The sequence below is a fragment of the Nyctibius grandis genome, chromosome 6 (assembly GCF_013368605.1).
Source record: "Nyctibius grandis isolate bNycGra1 chromosome 6, bNycGra1.pri, whole genome shotgun sequence".
In the NCBI taxonomy this organism is placed as follows: domain Eukaryota; kingdom Metazoa; phylum Chordata; class Aves; order Nyctibiiformes; family Nyctibiidae; genus Nyctibius; species Nyctibius grandis.
In genome coordinates, this window is record NC_090663.1 from 39,387,773 (window position 1) to 39,414,860 (window position 27,088).

At 38.8% G+C, this 27,088-nt stretch overlaps 1 protein-coding gene across 15 annotated transcripts in view; it reads right to left on the reverse strand.

Moving 5' to 3' along the window:
• The window catches only part of TENM3 (teneurin transmembrane protein 3), a 472,906-nt gene that overhangs the window by 229,512 nt on the left and 216,306 nt on the right, over positions 1-27,088 (reverse strand). The window contains exon 1 of one of the 15 annotated variants that reach the window (XM_068403634.1): positions 10,894-10,977. The exons of 12 other annotated variants lie outside the window; for them this stretch is intronic. The gene's annotated coding sequence lies outside the window, so the exon portion shown is untranslated. Of the gene's footprint in view, positions 1-10,737; positions 10,799-10,893; positions 10,978-27,088 lie in introns of those variants that run through there. 2 more of the 15 variants (XM_068403635.1, XM_068403632.1) reach the window with 2 other exon arrangements.

Below are 27,088 nucleotides of genomic sequence, written 5' to 3' on the forward strand. Positions count from 1 at the left end.
ACACTAGTATCTTTTATGGTAGTATCTTTATGGCTTCACTTTGGCATGACTTAGGAAATCACAAGAATAAAATATCAGAAAAAAACAAATATATGCAGTTAAGTTATACATAACATATATATGCATTGATTTGATACAGGTTTGCTTATACCACAGATGTGTAATCACATTGATTCCATAAACACCGTAAATACCATCCATTTTATTATAGATGAAGCTTTTGTCCCTCTTTGACAGGGTTATCCTGCTCCCCTGCATTGGCACATCAACTTACACTACATACAAAGGAAAGAAGCAAGTTCATCATATGGAAGAGCACAGCAATTTAATAAAATCTGCTTTACTAAGTATATCATAGATAGTTGCAAAACTCAGATGTTTCAGAGAAAGGTGTACATTATTATTGCTATTTTTGCTATTGGTATATTTTCCAATATACCAATAGACCAATACGCTAACTCTCCTTCCACTCAGTCAAAGACAGTTTTACCATGGGAGCTTCTTTTGAAAATGCCAGCCTGTCTGGACAGAAGGCACACCAACTGCACAAGTGCACACACGTCTGCCTCACAGAAAAGACCCTGTGTCACCTCAATGCATGACACATCTTAAAGGCTGGCCACAGTGACAGTGAATTGCTTAAGACCTGTTAGGCTGTGAAAAGTAAACAAATATTTTCTCTTTCTGATCTATTTTAATCCTACTGAGGTGGAGCAGAGCTATCCAGAGTTAGCAGCAGCAAAGGCAGAAGGTGTGTCTGCAGAATCAGAAGCAGCATTTGAATGAAAGGGAGACCCTAAATGACTGATCAATAGCTCAGCTGGCAGAGTCCACACTTTTATAAAAAATTGGTTTCCCTGCTAATAATTTTCTTTAAACAGAGCAATGGTGGCTTTACAAAAGGAGACGTAGCTCCATCCCAAACAAAAGCTAGCTAGGTCATTCCTCTGCCACAGAGATATTGAATCAATTTATTTAGTGTGAGTTACAATTGACTTAGAACGCAGTTGAGTGCATTTCTTTAGGCTCTTCAGATGGGTAGTCAAAAGGGAGTATTTATAAATTTTCCAACCAACTTAAAATCCGATTGCAGCAATACGAATATCACGGTACAAAGGTTTGTGACTTTTAGGATGGTGTCTGTGTAAGGGAAGAACTTGTTTCTATGAACTAAAAAAAGTTTTGCATACATCTACACCCAGGAGAAAACACATCAAAACACTTCTTGCTGCTTAATCATCTCACTTAAGAAATGAAGTGTGACCATTAATATGAGCTACAATATTTTAAGTGTCTCAAAAAATGTGGAAATGTATATGAAAATGAAGCAGAGATGAACTTTTTTCAAGCTGATTTCATTGATAAAGGAGCAACAAATCTGCCAAGAACTGGTACATGCAAGGTAGTTACACATGCAGCCACTCAACTATGCTGAATGGGAACTGACATTTCATATTCTTGTGTGGTTTTATCTTCTTGTTTTTTTTTTTTTTTTAAAAAAAAAGTAATTAAAAAAAATCTCATTATCCTAAATTAGGAGCTATATGACAAAGAAACCCAGAAGCAAAAGCATAATTTGGATGTCCCTAGAGCTGGAAGTGAGTCTGTGGAATCAACAGTTTACAGTAAAGTGAAGGTAACTGCTATATTTTAAGAAAAAGGGACATCTGCTCCAGGTTTGTCAGACCCACACTGAAAAGGGTTCCCTCCCACAACATCTCCATACAAAAACCACCACAGAGAGAAAAAGAACAAAGAAATCCAGATCTAATTGGGATGATGATGTGAAAAACATTCCAAGACAGACACACTGGGTGAATTTACAGTTAAGTTTGCACTGTTATGCTGGAAAGTATTAATGGGTTCTGTCAAACACAAATTAGTTTAGAGCAGACAGGTGTGTCCCCGTAAGGGCCTTTGTTTTACTCTTCCCCTCTTATCCCTACCATGAGCCTGAAGCTCAAGTGCTTACATCTGTACTAACTCAAGAGGAGCAGTTTAGTGCAAGCACTGGCATACAATCATCAATAACTTGTAACTGATAGTGTTTCTCCTGCCTTCATTTTGGGTTCCAACAAGCAGTGCTCTCCCAGAAAACACCCATCCAATTCAGGGAAGGGTATGGACCAGGGACTGCCCCCAATAGGTCATATGAGTGAGGTCCCTGGGCTGTTGGTGAAGGGCATGTGCACATCAGTGATGCTTGTGCCTTGACAGTCAGAAAATCGGCCTTGGTTTGTTCCCTTTGTTAGTGCAGACATAGGCTATGCATCTGTCTCTCTTGCTCTACAGTCTAATGTTACTCTCTACAGTGAAAAAGGCAGGCACCTGGCTGCTCTCTTCTCTCCCTTTTCATTGCCCTCTTCCACCCCGTGGCAGGATTTGGGAAACGTGAGAAAGGAGGAAAGGAGGGAACGCCTCGTGGCTACAGGTGCCAGCCAGCAGTGCACCACCCTACAGTTGCAGGCAGTTCTCACCAGGCAGGCAGGACTGATACTTTCCAATACTTCTCCAGTATTACTGCTTTGCCAGGCTTCTGGATTTATCAACATCCATGGCCTTTTACCTACTGAATTCTAGGACACTTTTTAACAGTTTCTGGCAGCAATCAGGTATAACGTTAAAGAGTCGCTGTGTTATAGCCATGAACACAAGCGGAACATCAGCCAGCTGAATGTAAGGGAGTCCTTGTGCAAACCTACACACATGCATGCATACGCTGTTTCAGACTAACACAGCTCAGTCTATAAATTAGATTAATGAAGGTTATAATTTCAGTACAAACTATACCCAATAAACCTACTTCCATGGAACTATGGTAATTCACAGTCTGCTAAAATAGGACCCACAGTACATTTTCATATTTCTTAGTAAAGACCTCCATGCAGATTATCGCATATGAGTTTAATATTGACCACATTTGGCATAAGAACACACATCGAAACCCCACCCCCACAAAAAATTGTGTGCAGAGACAGGAAAAAAAAAAAATCAAAGAACAGATTCTAGCACAAGCTCTGCTCTATGCTGCAGAGAGAAACCAAACACTCAGAAAGACTGATTTGTTACCTGTTATTTTATGGGGTACAGTCGCACTACAGGAAACAAAGACAGACAATACACAGGCGAGATGAAGAATGCTCAGCTCTGCCCGGTTTCACCGACATCACTGCAAGCAAAACCAATTACCTCAAAGGCAAAAACATAACTTTGTCTGATGTAGGTTTTTATTCCTTTTTTCACCTCATGTAACTGGTTCTGCTGCCATGGCTCTGATCATCGGTAAATTAGTATTAGGTAGAAAGGACTAGGATTAGGGGATAATGTAAAAGCTGGAGGGCAGGAATGAGAAAAAAAGAATTGATAAATAATACACAGGTCTCTTCTGTGAAAAGCTGGCAGAGCTGCTGAGGAATAACTGGAAATACTATGAAGATTCCACTTATAGAAAATATCATCTGGGGAGAAGGGTTTACATCCAGAGAGGAACTGTCTGTCTGAAAAGTCTGTTTGAGATTCCTTGACCTCAGGGGAAAAAGAGAGTGGTAAATACTGGGATCTCGCACAAATGAGGAGTAGCAGGGCTTGCAGAATAAGACTATTTCAGATGCTCTGAAGATGCTTATTTAATGTCCTGAACCTTACTGTATATTTTGGAGAAAGGACAGCTGCTGAAAAGAAACTCTCCTGGCAATGAAATGTGGGCCTGGCTCCATAAACCAAAATGGTTGATGCAGGAGCAAAAGAAAAGGAAGACAGGAGGAAAAGAAAAATTCTTTGAGGTACTTCCAGGCTATGAAAAAGATTCAAAGATTGACAGTGCTTTCAGCACACTTGTCAAGGAACAGCGAGATCTTCTTCAGCACAAGATCCATCAGCTCACTGCTTGTCTCTTGGTTGATGGGAGAGATCTTAAGATTTAATATCACTACAAGACAAGGGACAGGCGTATCTGTACGGCGACCTTCCTGGAGTTATCTGATGAAAAAGCAAGTTTGACAGAGGGAGACGGCAGAATTACATTCTCAAGCTCTGACTCTACGTGTCTGCCTTCAAAAGGCTTGTCTTCCGGATGGGCACATAGAAACACACACACATACAGATAATCCTCCCGCTTTATGGCAGAACATGATTGGTAAGTATCAGAAGAATGCTGAGGAGGAAGCAAGAATAATTAAACAGAAAGAAAATGTAAGAAAACTCTTTATACTATAAAGGTGAAGGGCAATTCCATCATATGGGCGAGCAGATCAATAGGGCAAGTCTGTGAGGAACAAGGGCAACCTTGGCATGACTGAAAAGGGAGATTCTCTCTCCATCTGGATGATGCTTCATGCTGAGTACACACTCTGACTCTACAACCCAGGGCTAAAGACCACACCAAAACATTGCTAGCAGCTGGCAACTTTAAAATCCTAACTGACTGAAGTAAAAGGTCTCAGAAAAGCACTGCATACTCAGGGGTAATGTGCTTTCTTTTATAGTAGAAAGTTGTAAGGAGATGCAACTATGAGATGCTTTCCAGCTCTAAAGACAAAGGTGATGACAGGAAGAACAACCCTGCTATCTTCTTGGGAGATGACCTACGTGATGATGAATAAGAGATCATCAACCACAAAATGGAAGTTAAATACATGGACCTTCAAAATGGCAACACTTAATCAAAAGTTAGTAACAAAAGGTATAAAAGCCAGACTCCACACTCTGCCATAAGTAATAATTGTTCTTTCAAAAAATGGGACTTCTATCAATTGTGCTGAGATATTTTCCCATAACCTCCAGGATGCTACCATTACAAAATGGGTCTTGATATGCAGCTGATATTTTTCTGGTCCTTAATTTCATTTTATTGCATCTAGATACCTCAGTCACACGGTCTTTAAAAATCTTGCAGATGGTTCTTCCATTGGTGCAGATCTGTCATATGACTATGCTATATATTTTTTCTTTCTTTTAATCTTTTCTTATAAATCATACTCTCTAGTCTCTAATAATTTTTAATGCTCTACTGTGAGTTTCAGCCAATTAACCTATATCTTAAGGTGCTCAAATCTGGATCCAGTTTTCCTGATATTGTCTTCCCTTGTGTTATGTACATTTGTTTTAAAATTCCCTTAATAATTATGCCAATGCCTGTACAGAGAGCACCATAAAAAGCACAACTAGCACCGAGGTCTTCTCAAAGCCAGAAATTTAAAATGACAGTTTGTTCCAAATCAGTGTAGTTTTACACCAAAGAAACGATTTTTGAATGAGAAAAGACAGTTAAAAGGAGAGAGGGGAAGATGGACAGTTGAGAGTACTTTGATTAAATACTTAAATTAACATGCAATAGCTGAAATTTTACTTTTGTAAGCTTTTAAGGCATCAGTATTGACTGCCATTACAAAGCATAAGTGACATAGGAATTTAAGCATTAGTTATACATTTTCTAAACTATTTGTGTCCAGCTTAGCCACAGGCCTCCCAAGGTTTGAGTATCTTTATAAAAACATAAATACACACATATTAAAACAAATAGTGTCCCTGCTGCTAAGGCTGGAAGTTGGTTCGTCTGTCCTCACAATAACTTAAAAACAGTTTTAAAAAGTAGTAGAATAAAAGCTTGCATGAATAGAAAACAATGATTATCATTAAGAGAGCCTTAAAGGCAGGTATATAATAGTCAATATTAAGGTCACCTTAATATTCGATTTAGAGATATTTCTATATCTCCCAAGCCAAAGGATAAACTCTTAAGTACTAAAATTTGCCATTATTAGAAAAGTTCATTTCAATGTTCAGCCACTAACTCGTTACCTGCAATTAAGAAAAATCAGATTTCAAAGCAACAAGAGGAGACTGTGATAAAGCTATTTGAAGTACTCTCTCGCGGGGATAAAGCCAGCAGAGAGGTGGCTGTCATAAAATAGCCAAATGGCTTTTTCCACCTCCATCAAGGTCACTTTACTGATGATGTGCTCAATAAGATTGTAATGCATTTAACCACTTTCCTTGCATCTGACTTCGACCTTATTGCAAATCCAAATGGCCCTGTTTAACTACCCTGGCCTTTCAACATTTCCCTGAACAAAGACAATTAAGGAGATATACTGCCCCCTACTATCACAGGAATTGAAAGACAAATAAACTTTTAAGAGCCCATCCAGGTCTCTAATGCATTAATGTACAATGTTTAAGCAGGGGGTAAAATGAAATAATGGTTAAATAATTATTAAAGGTTAACAAAGTTAACTTTGCTACATAAGGCAATTCTGTTTTATTTAAAAGAAAGACCGTAAAAGGGTTTCCAAACTACTTTTTACCACTCCCTGGACAACAGTCTTTTCTTTAACGCAATTTCTGACTAAGAGGAAAAATGTTCTGCAAAAATTAACAACTCTGAAACTTCTGCAGATTTGGCACTGGCTACATTTCATACACGGGTACAACAATGTTTTATGAAAAAGCAGGCCTATATGATTAAACCAAGAGCCGCTCTAATAAAAGCTTTTCCATTCATTTTTTTCCTTTGTGTGTGGTCAGCAACTATTACTAGAGATGTAAATTAAAGTAGTTTAAAAATTAGTTTGGCAGTTATGACAATTCAGAAGCTTAAGGTAATGCTTTCTCATGATTTGTACAATGATGAAAAATGACCAAGTAATACCATTCTATAATAGCAGTTACTTTCTTCTTTAATTTTTATTTATATATATTCTTGCATCCCAAAGCATTCTTCAGGACACTAATTCTTCTTCATACAAGGAAAAAAAAAATCACATCAATAGCACTTGGACTAAAACAACTGCAACAGGATAAAAAGAATAAAAATGCAGGCAAAGCAGTTGGATGTTCTTTTTGTAGTTGCACGCAAGAGATCGTATTTTATATTAATCTTTTTTTCTTTTAAATTTGGTTTTCTTTTAAGCATCTTAGAAATATTGTTGTATAGGCCCCAACCCTCTGCAAGAGCCAGAAAGAGCCAGGATAAGTTGTATCAGAAAGATACAAACATGTAACACACTGCTGCTAATATGATACTAGACATGTGAGCTTACTGCTACTGCAAAATGTGCTGATCCTTTGCCACAGAAAATACAGTAAGCAGAAAACCTGTTACACATATTTAATCAGAGTTTTACCATAACGCACATCTTCAGAAACGACAACAATATCTACCTTTGCCATTTTCTCAGGCCACCATTACTTTGAGTTGTAGACAGAGTTTGTCCAAATTTCAAAGTGTTCAGGTATTTGGCTAAATCTTTTGCTGTAATACTTCTTAATCCAGACTCAACTCCTGAATTCTGAATACACCAGAATTTAAACCTCCTGTAAAGATACCTTCTACCACCCAATGCAAAAATCGGTGCTTCTACTATCGCTGATTACCACATCAAATACCTTGTTTGCAATGATTCATATACTACTACTACGCCAAATCCTTTCTGCTGTACGTAACAAGTCATGAACAAGCCTTTCACCCTTGAGCTAGGTCTCAAAATTGTAACCCTGTGTTTTGTTTCACATATAGAATGATATAGTCTCCAGTTATGAGAACCCTACCACTTTCTTAGATTTAAAGGACTTGCTTCATAAACCATCTACTTGATAGCAGTTTACACAAAACAATTATTTCCATTCAAGTTTGGAAAAATGGTTGCCCTAACCAGTCCCAAAAGAAGACTTCACACCTTGTTGTTATCCTCAGTGAATTTTGAAGTTTTTCTGTATAATTGCACTTCCAATTCTTTCAGTCTTAGGCAAAGAAGGTGAATGATTATTTCCCATTCATTCAGAATATTTCAGCCACCTGCCTGCTCTGTTCAGAGTTTAACATGGGTGAAGCTTTCTAAAGCAACACAAGTGCCACTTTTTCCATTTGTTTCCAATATTTAGAAAGCTTAACTCACTTAAGTTGGAAAACTACAGAAGTGTTTTGTTAGTACAGTTACTTTATTTCATCCCAATTCCTTATTTTGTATAAAAACCTTCAAGTGTTCAAACCTAAAAGATTTATACATCTTCACACCATTAGTGAGGTCACCAGCTCACAGCATCATCTCTCGATACATCACTGAACATATAGAAGCCCTCTTGCTATTCTGAAACGCATAAATCTGTAACCACCTCTTGAGAAAGTCTTTCAGATCCACACAGAGTGAAGGCTATAGCCATATTTAGAATGAAATAACCAGCAATAAGATATTTGTAGATATGCAGAAAAGATAGGAAAGCTAATGTCTTTTCTCATTTGGAAAACAATACAGTGCAGTATTATTTTCTGATATCACCACTCAAATGCCTACATTGTACAAAGCATATGTATTGTGACCTTTTCTTTTTCCTTGTTTAGTTCAACAAGTGAATTGGGATGCAAAACAAGTTACGGAAAGAAAAGTTGTAGAGTCTGATCTCATAATTGCTTATCAGATTATTTCAGTAATGTGATAAGTCATGTTAAATCTTCATAGATGCACATTAGAAATGCAAGAATACAGCTCAAGACAAATTCTTTAAGTTGGGTCACTTTGCATCATATACTGATGAGTGCGTAGCAGCATTCTTATTGTGGACCTTTAAAATGAACACATACCTGACATGACATTTTACTTTTTTTTCATAGCACCAATTACCAATTTTTTAGACAGCTACCATGTCAGCTGCTTTTCTTCAAAAGGAAAAAAGAAAAAAAACGTATCCCATACTGCATGGAATGTATTACTTCACATGTTCGCAATTCTGCTGCAGAAAGGTTAGAGAGTAAAAATGACAAGTAAGCCAAAACCATCTAAACATTAAATGTTTCCTAAACGTTCTGCTGTTGTAGGTTTCATGTTAAATTGTAACATAGCCTTGTTATAACTCCTTGAAAGGAAAAAACCTAATACTGTGACATATGAGGCCATTCTCCACATAGAGTTGCAGAGCAATGAATCAAGAAACTTTGTAACATCTCCTTTGTAGTTACTGAGCTGCTTGACAGTTTTGAGCCCCAATCTGATGGATGAAAAAAATGGTAAGCTACATTTTCTGTTCTGGTTTGAACTTTCTCTTCCCAGGTTTTACTCAAATACTTTCACCTGAACTTACTGAGAATATATTGAAAGATTTATCTTTTGAAAGAAAAAGAGGAAAAAGTGAACTACTTCAGCTATGTGCACACCACCAAGAAGTGCAGGGAAATAAACCTGGCCTGTTTACTACCACTATGCAAATGTAGAAATTCTTATCTTAATGATAGCCTGTATTTAACATCAGGCAATCAGATCCTTGTGTCTATTAAGTAATTGATATACTTTCTAACAGACAGGGCACTCTTGCCATCTTCAATAACTTTTCCACACATTTTCAGTGAATTTATTCTGCGGATTAGAGAGCTTAGGAGAGAAGGTGCTTCCCTTCTTCTCCCTCCATTGTTCTCTACCTTCAAAGCTGGGAACCGATCTCAGTCTTTGTCTGAGCGTCTGGTAGTTCCCATCCTAAATTTCTCTCCCCGTTGCTGAAATATCGGAAGGCAAGGTTTCTGAAAGCTTTCCACAGTAACGGCCAGAAACCAGGCACAAAGTTAACAAAGGGGAGCTATCACCGCAAAGTGTCAGGGTTGTTCACTGGAGCAGTATTCCCCCAAATCTTCAAAGTTCAGGTTTTTTGTTCAATAAACACTTAAAAAAAGGCAAATGGGCTAAGTAAACCGAGTAAGCTAAAACAGTTTAAAACAAAACAAAACACAACACTACACACAGATGGGTAGTTCAAATTCAGATGCACGTGAATTAACAGGAAAACTGAAACATCGTGGGCACAAAAGCTGCAACGGTATGTTCATGCACTGGAATACAGACATTACAAATTTAAGTAAATTTAATTGCTGACATACCTTTCTCAGTTTTTTTTTTCGCAATCCTTCCTTAAAGTCTACTCTAGAAATTAACAAACAGAGGTCTCTGGATGGTTCACTGAAACATTTAAAGCTGGGGAACAAAAGGTTTATTTTAAAAATGAAAACCTTGGCTTGTACAACTCCAGACGTGAATCTGCTTTCAATTACTGAAAGTATTTCCACTTCAGTGAAAAAGGATCAAATCTTCAACTACACCATCTCTAGGCAATGAATTTGATTATATTAAGCTTTAAGAATACAGAATGACTTTGTGACACGGCTGTATATTCTATCGGTATCATTTATTAGGTATACAAAACAGAAGGAGCTAACACTTTAAATGAGAAGCAGACAGAAATGTGGCTGCTCACAGCAGCACTGTACTTCCACACCACAGCTCTGCTTTAGGTTTGGGGTTTTTTTTTTTTCAGGTGCCCACATAAATGTCAAAGATTACACTAAGCTTTAAGTGAAAGATTTTGCAGTCCTTTTCAAATGAACCTAGGCTCATTTTTTTCATACTTTTATTTGCATAATTTGCACTGTTGTAAAGTTACATTTTTCTTTCTAGACTTTTGAACTAGCACGATCTCTTCCACATGCCCCCCACTACAGCAGGTATCGTAGCCTCTAGGAAGCATAATAATTACAAGTACTTCATACTTTTCCCATTATACAAGGGTAACAGAATCAAGCCAGGGAGCTCCAAGGCTTACACTCTGCAGACAGATGCATCACCGCAAATGCAAATTATGCAAAAACTTCTGATTTCCTACACCTCCGATTTCGCAAATCCATCCTACCGCATCCCCGCCAAGCGCCGGGTCAGGCTTTTTGAGCAGCAAGGCAAGAAACGGCAGCAAAGCGGTTACCTCTCGGCTTGGCAACACCACCCGCACCAGCCCGCGGTCCCCGCGGCTCCTCGCAGGGCTGCCCCGCCGCCGGAATGAGCCAGCGCCGCCCCCGGCCCCGGACCGCGCCGCGGGGGGGCCGCCACCACCGCCCCCCGGCCCCGCCCTGCGCCCCACCTCGCTGTGCCGTGTCGTGCTGTGCCGCTCCCGCTCCGCGCAGCCACCCGGCCCTGTCTGTGGCGGCCCGCCCGGCGGAGCCCCGCTCGCCCCCGGCCCCGCGCAGCCGGCCGCCGCGATAGGCTGAGGCGGCGGTGTTTACTCCCCGGCGGGGAGCGGGGGCCGGGCCTGGCACCACGTAACCCTTTCGGGGCCGCGCCGGTCGGGGGGTTTGCCGCGAGACGGCCGTGAGCGTTTACAGCTGGAGGCCGGGGGATCTCCGGGGAAAGGCAGAAGACTCCTTCCCGGGGAGCGGAGAGCCGAGCCGCGCCCGCAGCTCCGTCTGCACGGCCGGGCTGAGGCGCGCTCCGCGGCTCGCAGGCCGGAGAGGGGAGGCGGCCGCGGCGGGGCCGGGCGGCTCGCAGGGGTTTAGCGATCGCGAAGCAGAGATTTTCCGTGACACAAAATAAACTTTATCTGCAGCGCTCCTTCCCACGCAAATGGTCACCGCAGTCTGTCAGGCATTTACGGACACGAGGTTAAGTCCGTCTCTAGAGAAGGTGGATTCCCGTTCGCACACGCACGCCTGAACTCCTGGCAGCAGGCGGGAGAGCCGCGCTTCCCCGCGCGGGACGAGGAGACCCGCTTCAAACCAGGGCCTGGACCACGGCGCAGGTGTGAGCGCTCAGATGTTACAACCGACCCGCTTATCACGCACCACCTGTGCTTCACCTGCAACAGAAACACCTCCCCCTCCATTTACCACCTTAGGAGACAAGTTTTTCTTCACATCTATATGGGCATGAATATAATAAACTCTGCTTACTTCAAAATACTCTACTTAACAATTTATAATCAAGTCCCTTCCTAATGAAGCTGTTGGAGTTGCAGCCTGATCCACCTGGACACAGACTCAGGTGCACTGCATTATGCATCACAGCTGTCAGATAAAGCTATCAAATAATAGATACAAAATACAGCATTCACATTACTCACCATTAGTTCCTGAAATCCTGTAGAAAGCCAGAACAACTAGATGCCTACAAAATATGCAGATACAAATGTACTCATTCAAAGACAAAAGTCCTACTTTCAGCTGGTAATCAAGCTTAAGTTAGCACCTCTGTCTTTAGTAAAAGAACCAGATTTTTTAAATTATTCTTAATTTTTTTTATTATTCCCTTGTGGAACATGGAACTCCATGCTTCATTCTTAACCGCACTACATAAAGACCCACCTTCTGAGTTGGCTTAGGAAGTACAGTGATATGTAGTAATTCTATAAAACTTCTCCTATCGTGCTTTTTTTCACCTTGGACCTTTGCTAATACCAACTAACCTTAACTCTCCTCACCCTATTGCAAGATCCATTGCCAACACAGGCCAAGGTATCACAGCAGCTACCCAGAAGCCACATTTTGCCAAACTCAGATCAAGATATTGTTAATGACTACACAATATTTCCAGGGGAGTTAATACCTTTCCAGAATATGTTTCAACACCATTATGTAGAAGGCTGCAATAAAAGCACATATTTTAGATGTATTATTCATAAGAAATGTAATAATATTCAAAAAGCTTACACGATTAGTGCTCATTTGCAACTTCCAAGAGAAACAAAGACTATACAGACTGAAATAGCAGAATTCTGTGAAATGGGGAAAAATAATGAGGTAAGTGGCCAGGTCCTGATGAGGGCAGCCTTGGCTGGCAATATGGAAAAATACTGAAAAAATGCAGAAGTAAGAGCACTAATACTACATCTTGAACTGAAGCTCTTCGAGTTGGATATGCAACAGACTGCGTGTGCTTTGACTTAGCACAAAGGAGAAACTGTAATACAGTCACCATTGACTTATACTTTGCTCCAGCTTCAGGGGTTTGTGCTGAAAATTGGAAGCTTTTTGCAGTTCAAATTCTGGACAGACTCACATCTGCAATAGCTGAAACATCAGCCAAGAAGAGAGGTATGAGATGAAATCATGAACGAATATAGTCAGTTAAGGAAGGAAGCCTCTAGCAGTGCCACAGCAACACTCATAACCTCTGTCTCTTCCAAGAGGTCTAGTTGTAATAAATGGGGTGTTAGATCATGCAAATACCATTTTCCAAACTGCTTGAATGGCGTAGCTATGGATAAGGACTTTCTGCCATTGAAAAATCTACTAAGTAGGTAATTAATCCAGGCATATACCCTTACAGATCTTGAAAGAAAGAGGAATGGGAAATAGATGCTTGGAGTCAGCTCATGCAGAGCGCTAGAGCTCTTTTGAGAATTACTGCCCCGGGAGAGCACCTGTAATTGCACTCCCACTACAACAGCCTGTCATGGACTCATGCAGGCAGCAGGATCCTCCCAGATGCTATGCAAGACACGAGTTATTCAAACAATCCCTCTTTCCAAAAGAAAGCTACCTTGTGACTATCCACCTATATGTTCTATACCATTTTTTGACAAATACATACACCCATACATTCACTATCTGAGGATTGCAGCCTATCAAAAAAAGTAGGATTCTGCCTCTGTTAATTATGGAGTGCTGACCTTATTCCTTTACCCGTCTGTCCCTGATCTCCCCATCCAGATCCAGGAACAGACTGTATGTCACTGCAGTGGATCCTCTTTTCTCTCCATTTTCAGCCAGCTGCAATGGAATTTTCCTTTGCTTTGATGCCCCCTGTGCTGTGATTCCACAGTCCCATTAATGCCAGCACAAATGATTTATGAAATCTATTAGGTGCAACACTAAAGACATCTGAAACATAGATGTTTGCTTAGGAAAATACTTATATGGAGTAGACAAATGGGGGTGAAGCAAGCTCCAGCACAGATATCACACTTTATGCAGACATTGCTCGTGCCCAAACAGTAGAAAGATCAAACAAAACTGTAGGGAGGTGGGGGAATAGCATATATGTTTCATTCACAGGAAAAGAGAGTAGCACTCCTTTTTTTTTAATATATTATTTGGTCAGAAGGATTATTACAGTAAATTATGCAGAGCATTAACCATTGAATTTGAACCCACTTTTAGTCTTTCTTTATTAATACCTCATTATAGTCCTTTTTCTTAATGTGGAATAAATTAGAGCTATGTTAATCCATGCAGCTATCTGCAGGTACATTTATCACTACGGTAGCCACTTTTACTCTCCTTACTGGAAGCTGCATTTCATGGGCAATAGAGACTCATTCCCTGCTGAACTCAAGTCATGGTGGACTTTTCAGGTCACTGGCAGGGTCACCTGCAAACTTACCATTTTTTTTTTAGAGGACTGAAAGGTACCGGCACAGCTGGCCTTGACATATGTGAAAGAATTTCTCTTTCTCACTCTCTCTGTCCTATTGCCACAATTTAGATGAGTGAAAACAACTGAGCTGGGGACTTGCTGGTATAAAAGGGTGAGCAACTGCTAACAGGATGTTCTTTGTGGGAACTCAAAAGCTTTTGGAACCGATTCCTCTTCCCCAGTCCAGAAGAGCTCAAATTTTATGGCCTTCATAGCATGTTGCATAGTTCATATTTTTGCAGAGTGTATGAAAACAGGGGAGAATTGTGGATGTGGTTAGTTTTCGGAGATGGGGCTTTGCTTCAGCTTTCAAACTGGCCTATTTGCATTTGGTTGAGGAGGGAGAGCTATTGCAGCTTAGTCACGATGATTAATTTTTACATTTGCATTTGATTTTGCATCAGGTTTTCAGGAATTTAAAGGTAGTAACAAACAGCCATACTCACTCTGTTAAAGATAAATATTATCACAGAGAACTGACATGTCAGTAATTCCATCACTTCAAGCTGATGCCAGGAAAGGACTTAAGAGATTACATTGGAGGTGACTCTGGGTAGCCATGAGACTAGACAGTCCCAGGTACGAGTAGCTGGGCTCCTTGCAACATGTAACTATTCAGCCCTTACGGCTATCTTATCTGAGTGCTGTCATGCCAAAGTAGAAAACTTTATTATGCCCATTTTTAACATGGCAAATGGAAGCACAAAGCTGACTTGTCAATACCACAAAAGTAGTACTGTGGGAGAGGGAAAACCTGATGCCTTGGATAGTCTTCCAAGGCCTATCCTAATCGCTGAACCCTTCTTCTTCTCATCAGCAAGGTAATAATTTCAGCTATTTATCAACATCAGTGATGACCAGTGACTTTTATTAAAAGGGAACAAACACCTTTTTAGCCAAATACTAATTCACCTATTTGAATAGTAGTAGCCTAAGTGCCCTGTTAAAGACATCCTATCATAAATAGTTAATTAGTGTAACAGCTACTTGTACTGAAATGCTAGGTGTACTTCAAGGAAATACTGTTGTCTGCATGTGCATTACAAACAAGCACGAACAGAGTATCTACACAGAAGCTGAAACTGCACAGCAATACATCACTTTGGAACCTGTTTTTCTTATGACCCTAACAAATAAGCAGAGTATTAAGCTATGAAATTTAAACACTGCCTAAGAGAAAGATTTTTGTCAGCTAAGGTATCATTTATAATAGCAAGATACATTCTCACATGTTTTATAAAACAGACTTAATCAAGTAAAATATTTATAATTTCGCTTTCCAGTTCCTGCTGGAAGTGTATTAAAAAAAGGCAAATTCTTGCCTAGAAATAGAAGTCTAAGAATACTATCTGGTATCAACAGGATTAGTAGTATAACGTGTTCCCATGAGAAAGCACATGTGCACAAATTAATTTACATGTAGAACATCTTGTAGTTCTTAAGCACTTAAATAGACCACTACATTGACTAGATTTTTCTCACAAGTACAGATTAAGATGAGCCATTTTTCTTGCAGTAATGACGCTGATTTAAATGAGAACAGACTAAGACCATGAAGAGATCACAGATTCAGTGTTCAAATCTGAAAACAATCATTTTTTTTCTGCTTTTCATTCACATAGATAAAGCCTAACTTTATTCTTTAACCCCTTCCAAGAGTGTATTAAGAATTTTGCAGTTTCAAATCAGCATTGCACTGAAAATACAAGTGGAAGTTTTAAGCAAGTAGATGAAACTGGGGTAGGGCAAGAGTTATAGCAAAAATATATTCCTTTAAAAAAACAATTGCATTATGACACTTTTCTTGAATGTAAGTGGATAATACGTGGGGTTTTTTTCCCCCCTAAGAAGCAACACAAAACCATCCAGTGAATGTTTGTACTGTGATTTTTGAGTGCTGTAAATTAATATATTGAAGTAAGTAACGTTGCTCTGCTCTTTGACTAATTTTCCAGCAAGCTCAATGCAGTATCAGCAAGGTAAAAAAGGCAAAATATTTTTGTATAAGAATACCTAGAATTTTGCTGTTTAACAGTATGATGCCCTGCTTAGAATCACCCTATTCTACACTACTTTCTGTCCTAAATAAAAGTATGGGAAAATTACAGTTATTATACTAATTGAATATCTTGGTCTCCAAAATCTGAGTTATTGAAGACATTAATATTGATCATGATGCTTTTCATAGTACTTGCATAGTTTTAGTTACTTTTTCTCCAACACATTCCTGTGTTTGAATCTAGACAGTACCAGTCAGCCAGCAGACTACAGAGAACAAGGGCACATATGCTTTGAATGACTAACACAGCTCTTGGGAAAAACAAAGCATACATGCCTTCCTTATCTTATAGTACAGCTAAGTGATGAGGAGGAAGACATTTTCATGAAAGTTCTGGGGGATTAGATGATGTATCCATGAGCGCTTTGAAATAAATAGTTACAGCACCACCACCCACCCCACCCCAGCCAAAATTAAAAAAAAAGGTTAATCCTATTTGTTTCAGAAGAACTGCTACATGAGTAACAGTAGTGAGATGAAGCAATAAAAAATAATGCTCTGATGTTTTCAGGTCATTTTACCTAATTTTAGAGGAAAAGGCAATAGCATTTTAGGAAAAAGTTTAAACCCTTCACTGAGGAAATAAAAATCTAACAACTATAATCCGAGCCTTGTATGTCTCTTTAAACTGAACTCACTGTGAATGTGAATCCTGTTTGTATCTTGCGAGACTCACTTCAGTGTATCATCACACTTCAGTACGTAAAGAGAAACCTTTTAAAGATCCTGAAACATGCGCAGTTGTGGCACTTTCCTCCCTTAATTTTTCCTATTGCTTTCCCATTTTTTCAGAGACCTCTATCAGCAGCTGCTACTCACTGGCTTTCATCTGGAAAAGGCGGCAAAGAAGCAGTTGCTTGCACAGCTAATGCTCCAAACTGGAGACTGAGTGTCTAATTTTCATAATAAGCAGCTTCCAACTGACTAAGTTTTGATTTACATTTAATACTTGGGTTCACAGTTCTAAATCCCTCTGGATTATTGGATATTTTTTTTAAATTAAATTTTTACACTTTTGTCAGAAAGAAAAAGAGGAAGATATTTACTGCAAATGAAAGTGACAAAAAAGTAACTGGAAAGAAAAAGAGGTCAATTTGGTATGTAAACTCATGAGATACAGGACATCTCATAACAAGGTATCTGTAGGCTGTTTGAAGCAATCTATTTAGAGTAAAATAGTTTTGTATAGATGTCTGACAAAAAGAATTTGCTTTCATGAAAAAACTACCCTATTGTGAATCTCTTAGAATTGGTAAAGACCACCAGCAGAGCAATCCTATCTGCATAAGAGAACAAGCTCTACAAAAAACCACTCTGTTCTTCTTAATGACGAAGCTGGAATCTCATACCTCTAGAAAAGTTTAAATTGTGTTCTGATCATCCTAAAACCCAAAAAAGTTCAAGGTGCTTCTCCAAAATGACATCTTTAAAAAGATATTTTAAAAACAGAGGTAGAAAAAAAAAAATCAATATCTGTGTGATTATCACAAAAAATATTTCACATACTTCTTGGAATAAGCATTATACTGATCATGACAGAAACTATGTGGCTGGGACTGTGAGTTCAGCTGCTGCTGTCCTTCATCTTCTATTTTGCCTTTTTATTGTAGGGTAGATGACTGAAAACTCGCTGTATCATTTTGGTCAGAAACTTCTTTTTTTTTTCTCCTAATTACAGCTTCTTCTCCTTCCCTTTACATCATAACTCCTTGGGGAAAAAAAAAAAAACAACCACCAGAGCAAATTTTCTTTTTATACAGTTGCTGCTTTGGCAAGATCAGAAAAAAGTGTCATCCTTTGGGTAAGTCTGTCAAACAGATTTCTAACATACAGTTTGAGAATGTTCATCTAAAAGTACTATATCTGCACTCGTGTATGCTTATATGACATTTATTGCCTTGGAAAGGTGGCATAAAAATTATTTCGCACTACTCTGACACCTGGTGTGAGCCATATCCCTTCAAGTCGTCTATATACAAAATGGCTATAAAAATCATACGTTTAAAATGAAATAAATACTTTCCAAAATATTAACTTGGGTTTATATAAAAAAAAATTCATTGCAGGCTGCTGTTAAGTAGACACCTTATCACCTTTTCCAGGAAAAAAAAAAAAAAAGAAGAGGTTTTAATAAACCATAAGAATAGGGTTTATATACACTTTATGTACACTTGGAACTGCCTACACGAACAAACCTTCCCGTGGTACACATTCAGGCAGATGATGAATGCCTGGTGATAGGTGGGTTGTTACGCACAAGACTAAGTGCTGTAGTGCATCTAGAATTGCATTTATGGCACACTTTGAAGTGATTTCTTGGATATTAATTCTCCTAGAGAGCAGGTGATCATTTTCCACATTCATCCCAACACACAATATTTGCCAACATGCCGAGCTGCTAGTGAAATAATTTTACTCTATACCAACAATCGTGGCATATTTAGAAAACCGGGCACTATAAAGAATTTGAAGTTACTGTTTACAAAAGAGGGGAGGAAGCCAAAATAAAAATTATTCCTTATTTTATCCATATTTCAGGATTTTTTGTTCTGCTCACCATGTTTTAGTGAGCCTGTTCACTTTCTGCTCACACAGAAAGCCATGAGTATGTACTGCAGGTCTCAAAACCACCACTTGGGCCCAACATACTTCAAGCAAGGCTAACCATCACACAAGTTTTGAGAACACAGTGTATTACATGGAAGTTATCACATGTAATGGTCCCTAAAGTCTTTCTTCCCACTACCACTTCCCCTTACTCTATTTATCCGCTTGGCACGCCACTGCCTAGTTGTCGGACTGCCATGGATCCATGTATGTTAAACAGCTTCAGAAATCACGGAGTTTGGCTCTGTCGTTCAGTTGCTATTTTCACAGCAGCCAACTTTATCACTATCATTTCCTAATTCCATCATCTAAATGATTTCACTAACTACGCATTTCACTAAAGACCTTCTCACAAGCACTGCCAGATTTGCAGCTCTGGTGTTATCTGCCAAGAGAAGGAACTCAAAGGCCAGCTGAATTCTCTCACACAAGAGCCTTTAAAATATGAGCAAGTGCTAGAATATTCAGCATTAAAGGTATTTCTCAAGGAAAATAAAGTAAATCTAGTACGTATATACTGAGGGCACACAAAAGCTGATGGCATGCCACAGGAGTTTTTAGACTGCTGAGGAATTATCATAGGTCACAGGAAAGGGTTTCTCCCCCTCCTTCTTCTCACCTACCATATGCTTACGCTTTAAAAGCAAAGCACACAAAGTGAAAGCCTAAATGAAAACCTACACGGAAGAGTGGAGCCACATTTAGGATTGGAAATGCCAGTGTAACTGGATCAGTTCTGAGGCCAAAAATCTATGATGGTCAGAGCTCAGCCTGCTGGAGAAGGATTCAGAGATAGAAAAGCATTCAGTAAAAATGCAGCTTTTATTGCAAATGTCCTGAAGATAATCAGTTTATAGAAGCTGTCCTTAATTTTGGTAAGAAGGCAGATATAGCATTACCAGTGTCTCAAAGAGTTCACTCTGCTTTCTACAGCAGTGTTTCCTGAAGTATTTCCCCACACGCACACAACTTGCCTTTGCTTCCCCCGCCATCTATTATACTGCAAGAAGCACTGTCAGCCCTTTCTCAAGAATCTGGAAGTTCCCATACTTTGGGATTACTCTTCCCTTCTTCCTATTTGCTGGGAATGCTTGTGCTTCATTAGAGTTGAAATACATATCTCACTGCATTTGCTCAGCACTTGGTTGAAGTGGGGTCAAAATAGTAGAAAAGTATGGAAAACAGCTTATGCTTAAAATTGCATGGAAAATGTATGCAAAAATTACTATTTTTACTACAAGAAAGATCTCTTCCACATTTAATGTCTCAATCCACTTTTGGTAAACAAGTTATTCTCACATCTCTGTGTCCACCACTCAAAGACCCAAATACTATGCATACACAACTTAGTCATCTATCTAGGCAAAGACAGTGACTGTTGAAAGACGAACTTCAGGAACTGCTGCCATCAGTTCATCCCTCCTTCTCCCCTTCTCCTCCTCCCCACCTTGAATTGTCCTTTCCCATCTCGTCCACCTACCTTTGTGATGACTTTGCAGCGGGAGACAAAGTCTCCAGTAGAGCTCTGTCCTGGAGAGCAGAGTACTGATACTGGCATTCATTTTGAGACAAGCCCTCAAATGTGATATACCAGAATCCTAGATTGTAGGTGTTTGAGATCCCTTTTTGTACTCATGGCCTTCCAGAAGTTCTTATGAAGTTTCCCAGGAGTCAGTGCTTCCTGCAGCTGGACCACAGACACTGAGAAAAGTAGTCCAAGGGCTATGCAAGCATACAGTGGCTCCTAGTGTGATTGTAGGGCAAATGTGTAGTGGCCTTACTCCACAGAGAATTCAGCTGGTTGTGGTTCTCAATTCTCTATACAAAGGAAAGGGGTCTGTCACTATCCACATTACACAGGAGCTTAGCTAGATGGAGAGTGCTTAGGCATGTAACTACATGATTTCAATATCTCATCTAAAACTATTATATTCTAAAGCCTGGCACAAGAATTTATCAGCTGAAATCCACCAGTATTCTTTACCTTTTTGATAACACTCATGCTAACACCCAGCACAAGGGTCACATTGCTGTTTAAAACTCTCCTGCACCAAAGTAAACAAACCAGACACTGATAGGTTTCCTGAACTACCCTAAGGCAGAAGCAGTTTCACAGATGGAAAAGACGGGCAAAGGAAAAACTGCTTGAGGGAGAGAATTTTGCTCCAGGTTTTCTAAATCTTACCATCTATATTTCATTCTGGAAATACAGAAATGATAAAGATAATTTTTACTTACAATTAATACAGATATTTTTACTATTATAATAGTTTTTTTCCCTGAAGTATGCAGAAATTGATAAAGTTGGAGCTGCTTCTTTGCTGCAAATTTTTGCATGCTGATTAAACAAGTTAAAAACATGTCCCACTACAGAGGAACAAGGCGGTACTAGTAGTACCAGAGTATTTTAAAAGTTAACAAAAACATGAAGAAAATCTATCATACCAGTGTTTGAAAATCTGAAGCACTTAGTGATAAATGTGTAACTCCCCCTAATGGAGGCATATTTGAATTTATCTTAAAAGAAAATGTCAATAACTTAAAATCCTAATGCTCGAAATAATATTGCTACTGTCATATCACTTTCCCCTTTCTGGCTTTTTAAGGAATCTTGTAAGGTATGCATCTGTGATTTACAGTAAACATTAAACTCTTATCAACACTTTTTTTTATTTTCTTAGTGAATTTTATTACATAATGTAAAATCTTACATATATGCGCACTTCAGCATAGTTCTACGGTACACACTCAGTAGCCATTAAAATTCCCTTAAATTATCCTCTGTCAGCCATTTCAACTTCTGTTTTAGCTAAATGTTTTCCTGTTTCTTAAAAAGTCAGCAAATTGCTATAAAAATGACAGTGACAGGCCACAGTGGTTTTGGTTGTGTAGTATAAAGAAACACTTCTTATATGCACAGCTGCTGGTAATGAATGCAGCATGTTTGAGGCCTAATGTTGGACAGTTTCCTACATTTCTGACTGCAGTTTCCTTGGCAAGTTTTCTGGGACCATATTATCTATATGTCCCAGTATTTCAGCCAAAACAGTTTGGCACTGTGCCCTGGCTTTCAGAAGTCTGTCCTCATAGAGCTAACAACTTTTCAGGAGTCTTTGCCCTAATTCTCTTCTAACAACATTTTTTTTTTTTAACGCATCATTTTCTACATAACCACCCTGTAAGATATGGCAGACAGACTAAATTTTTATGTAATAAAATCACTACTTGTGAAAGATGCCAGACTGACAGCATCAGAGACTAAAATTACCTTTATCCACAGCCCAGCTACAATAGCAGCAGCAGCAATGCGGTTGTTTTCAGAGATCTCAAATTTGAGCTACTGCAACTTCTAGGGTAAGTGAATAGCTCTGGACTTTGTTCTGCCCAAACTTCTGATAAACCTGGATGTTGCTATAATTGGTCTGGAGATACTGTAACTAAGTGGTATAAGTAGGACTGCGATTAAACGCTGGATTTTACACAGGTCATACTCCCTGAAGGAGGCATTTAACCTATCTCCTCATAGTGCTGAAAGACTCTACATCTTACTCCACTACCAAAACTAGTCTTTAATCTAAACACATGGGTACACAGTTTTTCTCCTAATACAGAGAAAATGCAAAAAAGAGCAGCAGTCTGGAATGAAGCTATGGGTGTAATCCCAAATGACTTTTCCTACGTTTTGGTTATCTATTGGAAAGGAAGTTTAGGAAATTTGGTGCTGAAGAGTTGTTATCTTTCAGTTTTTTGGTTTAAATGGGACCTTATATATTTTTTGTTTTTCTTTGCAGGAAGTAGTTCCTAGCAAAATATGCCCTTAAATAGGACTTACCCAGCTGTCAAATTCTACTCTGTAATGCCAACAGAGTGAGATTCAAAACTATGGATGAACATACGTTTAAAATAATTACAGACATGTTCTTCTATAGCAAAAAGGACAAAAATAAGCTCATAAGCAAGAAAAAGGACACATAAAACATGTCTACCTGCACCATTAGTCATCATACAGAAATATTGCTAACATCATATAAGTACATGGGAAGTTAAAAAATAACTATTCAGAAGCAAAGATCTGTGTTACAAACCAGGAAATATAGAGGAGATATAGGGGAGATCTAGAACTATAAATGAAGTAGGATAAGCTACAATTCACAAAGTGGAGCCTGGCACAGTAACAAGAAAGAAATAAGAGCAATAATTAAGAAAGCGCTTAAGAGTTAAAACTTTCGCAAATATTTTACTGCCCAGGATTTCTGCTCATTTTATTTTTAAAAGGGAGCTAAAACTAAACACCAGTAGCTGTACAGACAAAAATATCAAATTTTTACATGCTTAATCTTACCCTGGTTTATTTAATGTAATTTTAAAAAGTCTCTATCAATCAATAATCTTGTGACAGATTAATTCCTCCCCCCCCCCTTCCCCCCCAAAAAAAACCACAACAAAACCGTAACACTCTCTGAGCTAATGTATTTAACCAAGAATCAGTCTAACCATGGTTATGGGTGTTGAAACAAGGATTATCACATCTGTCTGATCTGGACAGTCAAACTGCAGGGCCAGCCATGATAAAGATTTCCTTTCCAAGTTCCTGTTCTCCCCGAACAGAAAGTATTACTGAGATTTGTTTCATATGTTTGACAGAGTAAATTACATAGATATAGGAGATCCTCTGAAGATTTGTGATCCTTGTGGAAGAGGTTAATGCGAGTCAGGGAACATCGGAGTTTAGGATATATAAGTAATACAAATGCCATCAGTCATTGTCTTAAGACACAATAGCAAAATTTTGTTTGTTGGATTTCCTCAAAAAAAATTTTTTGTATTACTTCTGGGATTGCAGTTCAACTCCAGTACACAACCCTACCAATGCTGTGTTCGTGCTTCAAAATATGTTCAATTATGTAGTTGATTATTTAAAACTACTGCTCACTGTTCAGCACTAGTTGGTATAAAAGCAGTTTTGCATTGTGGAAAACATAAGAGAGCAAATCAATAGTTTTTCCCTTTTTCTTTGTTTAAAAAAAAAAAAGGAACATCTATCCCTCCCACCCCTCCAAACCCTAGTACCCACACCATATAAAGTAGAAAAGAAAAAGAATGGATATATATAATTAAAATGCTTTAGCTCTGTTAAACATTGCAGCAAAACGTAGATGTCTTTAGATAAAATAAATACAATCTCATAGCCTATTTAGGACATATACAAAGACCACATAAATCCCAGGTTTAAACAATGTATATGATTACACACACCGTGTAGCACTAAGCTGACCGTTTTCAGAGTTGTATACATGGCCCTCTTAAAATACTTTCAAGGCGATGATTGTAGAAAAACATCAAGAATTTGGTCCTTCCAGTTCAAGTTGGAGAGCCACCAGGATCATTTAAATATTGAAGAACTTGCCACATGAAGAAAGGCTGGAAGACGGGATTCATGCAGCCTAGGGAAGAGAAGGCTCACGAGGGAGCTAATCACAGTCTCCGAAAGCCTAAAAAGTGGTTATAGAGAAGATGGAGGTAGTTTCATCCCAAGGGTAGGCAGTGATAGTACAAGAGGCAATGGGTCCAAGCTGCTTCAGGGGATATTCTGTGTGGATATTAAAAAAAACTTGACTATAAGAACAATTAAGGATTGGAATAAGTTGCCCAGATAAGAGGTGGGATCTCCCTTGGTGGAAATTACTTCAATCTCTGCTTGAGACATAGCCCTGGATCATCTAAGTCTAAGGCCCTGCTTTCAACAGAAGGTTGGACCTGATGAGCTCCAGGGATCCCTTCCAACCCCGGCTTTATGCAGTTCCACATTCTCAGTTTGCTGTGTTTCGTAACCACAGGAAGAAAGACCTCCTAGCTGAATCGCCGTTTCTCATGCCCAAATTACCATTTGTTCTTAAAGTATCTTGCCAAACAAAATACCATCACACGCACACAAAAGAAAAAAAAACAGAGAGAAAAGAGTTCAGTCATATTGCTATCAATATTCTTTATTTGTTTACCTACATACTTTCTTTTACACACATTCTTGTGGTGCTCAAGTGATCCTAGAAATGAAAACCAATTTGGAAGTTTTGTTTTTTTAAAAGATATGGTGCATTAACAATCCTACTGTATTTATGCCTAGAGCTGCAAAATAAAGGAAATTAAATCTAGTTGTGAACCAGCTGCCTACATGCAGATAAACTTACAGAACACCCTAGATTCACCTGTGTCTTTTTTCTTGTGCTTTGCTAAGTTGCCAGTGAAAATTGGTAATTTCAATGAAGCATATTGACTGTAATAATCTGAATGTTCATTTTATTTCTAATTATATATGTAAGACTAAAAGTGCACTTCTTGATGGGTAAACTTACATTTCCTGTGAATAATACGGGAAGAAGGGAGAAAAAAAGGACACATAGAGTGACATATGTAGAGAACTAATGATGAAGTATGATTAACTGATATAAACACATAAGTGAAATGCAGCATGAATTAACTCAGCTCTACTGATTTACAAGCACATACAGGTGCACAGCATTAGAGAAGAATTCTTACCTGATGGTACTGAGAAAGCTCATAGCCGAACTTGTGTAACTGCAACACTACTACTGTCTTTAAGTCCCATTTAGCTACAAACAGACACTTAAATATATTTATTTCCAGAGTCCAGGAGTACCCATATATAACCAAGTATAAAGGGAACTCTGCTTGCTTCAAGAGACTGCTGCAATTCCTTTCCTCACTGAATTATATCATCTTTTTCTTTTAGCTTCTGCTATGGGAAATCTACTTGAAGCAATTCTGTACTAGCAGAAAAGTCCTCCCACATGAAAAGATGTGCATGATAGGGCTGTACAACCTCACGGAAAGGGCAGAAACACTTCTGTAGGTATAGTGGCTTGGGCCTCAAGCAGAGGTAGGTGAACATAGGATCCAGAGAAAATAGCAAGACAATACAGATACGCTGGACATGCTAAAGCAGTTGGCTGCTGGGCTCAGAGGGTGAGCTCGGATTTCTCTATTCCCTCCTAAATGCTCCATGACAAGATAATGAGGATCGAAGCTCATGCCAAGCCTTTCTATGGTGCCTGGACCAACTGGCAGGGTCTTACCAGTGTGAAGTCCTCACACCAATGATATTAGCAGTTGTGTAAGTAGTGACTCTACATCACTTTAACACTTTCAGAGAAAGTGAAATGCATAAAGCAATCATATTTAGTTTTGAAATCATAAGAGGAAAGCTTATATTTGTAGCAGTGTCTTTATTCATGGATTTGCTACTTATCGTAGACTGGAGACAAAAATTCATCACTAGATGAATAATTTTATATTACCAATTTTGAAGTTACTGCTTTTGTATTTATTAATTTTGAATTTCAGACTTAAGATAAATGGAAGCATTTCATTCTCAAGAACACAGAGATAGAACATTCAAGTCCAACTACAAAACCTGTCATGGTGTCTAAACTTAGGGAAAAGGCAAGGATGCTTTCAGGTGAAATATAGGTAATTATTGTGGCTTGAAAAAACTAGCAGAGAAGAAATAATTTTAAACATTATTTCTTTAGTAGGACTCTGGAGAGTAAGTGCTATTATCTTTTAAGTACAGGACTCAGTGCACATCCCACCAAACTCCACAAACCCATCAGTAAAATTGTTTGAACAGAGCTTACAGAAGGACAAGTTTATTTTTAATTTGATACACTATTTGTTCTCAGTTATAAAGTAACATTCTTATTTTAACATAATATTGACCATTAATTTCTAAACCTGGGCCTGTAATTCCAGATACCTGAAAGTACAACTACCAACACGTACTCCCTCCCTACTGAAACTTGTGAGGAACAATGAAGGAAACAAAGCAACTTTTATCAATCTTACAAATCCCACGGCTGCTTTCAGATGATGCAGCATTGACTCCTAATTCATCAGTGTATTTGGGATGACTACCGTACAGTTACCTCACCTCTGAAGGGTGTTCCAGTATCTGCCTAAGGACAAGGAGGTGGTAATCTGGAAAGCTACAAACTTACATATTAAAAGCTAAGTATTAAAAGCTTCCTTAATAGGAAGTTAAAACCAAAGCTTCCAATGGGTCTACGTTCTTCATCCTCCCTAACAAAAGATTATTTTCTGGATAACCTGTTCAGAAAGCTATGTTATACCAGATGAGGCTAGTGAGCTAGACGAGGCTGAAGTCAGTCACTCTTTCTATGGCTTGAAAATTGTAACCTCTCCCAGAATAAACAAGCTAACAGCATGAGCTGCTTTTCCTCAG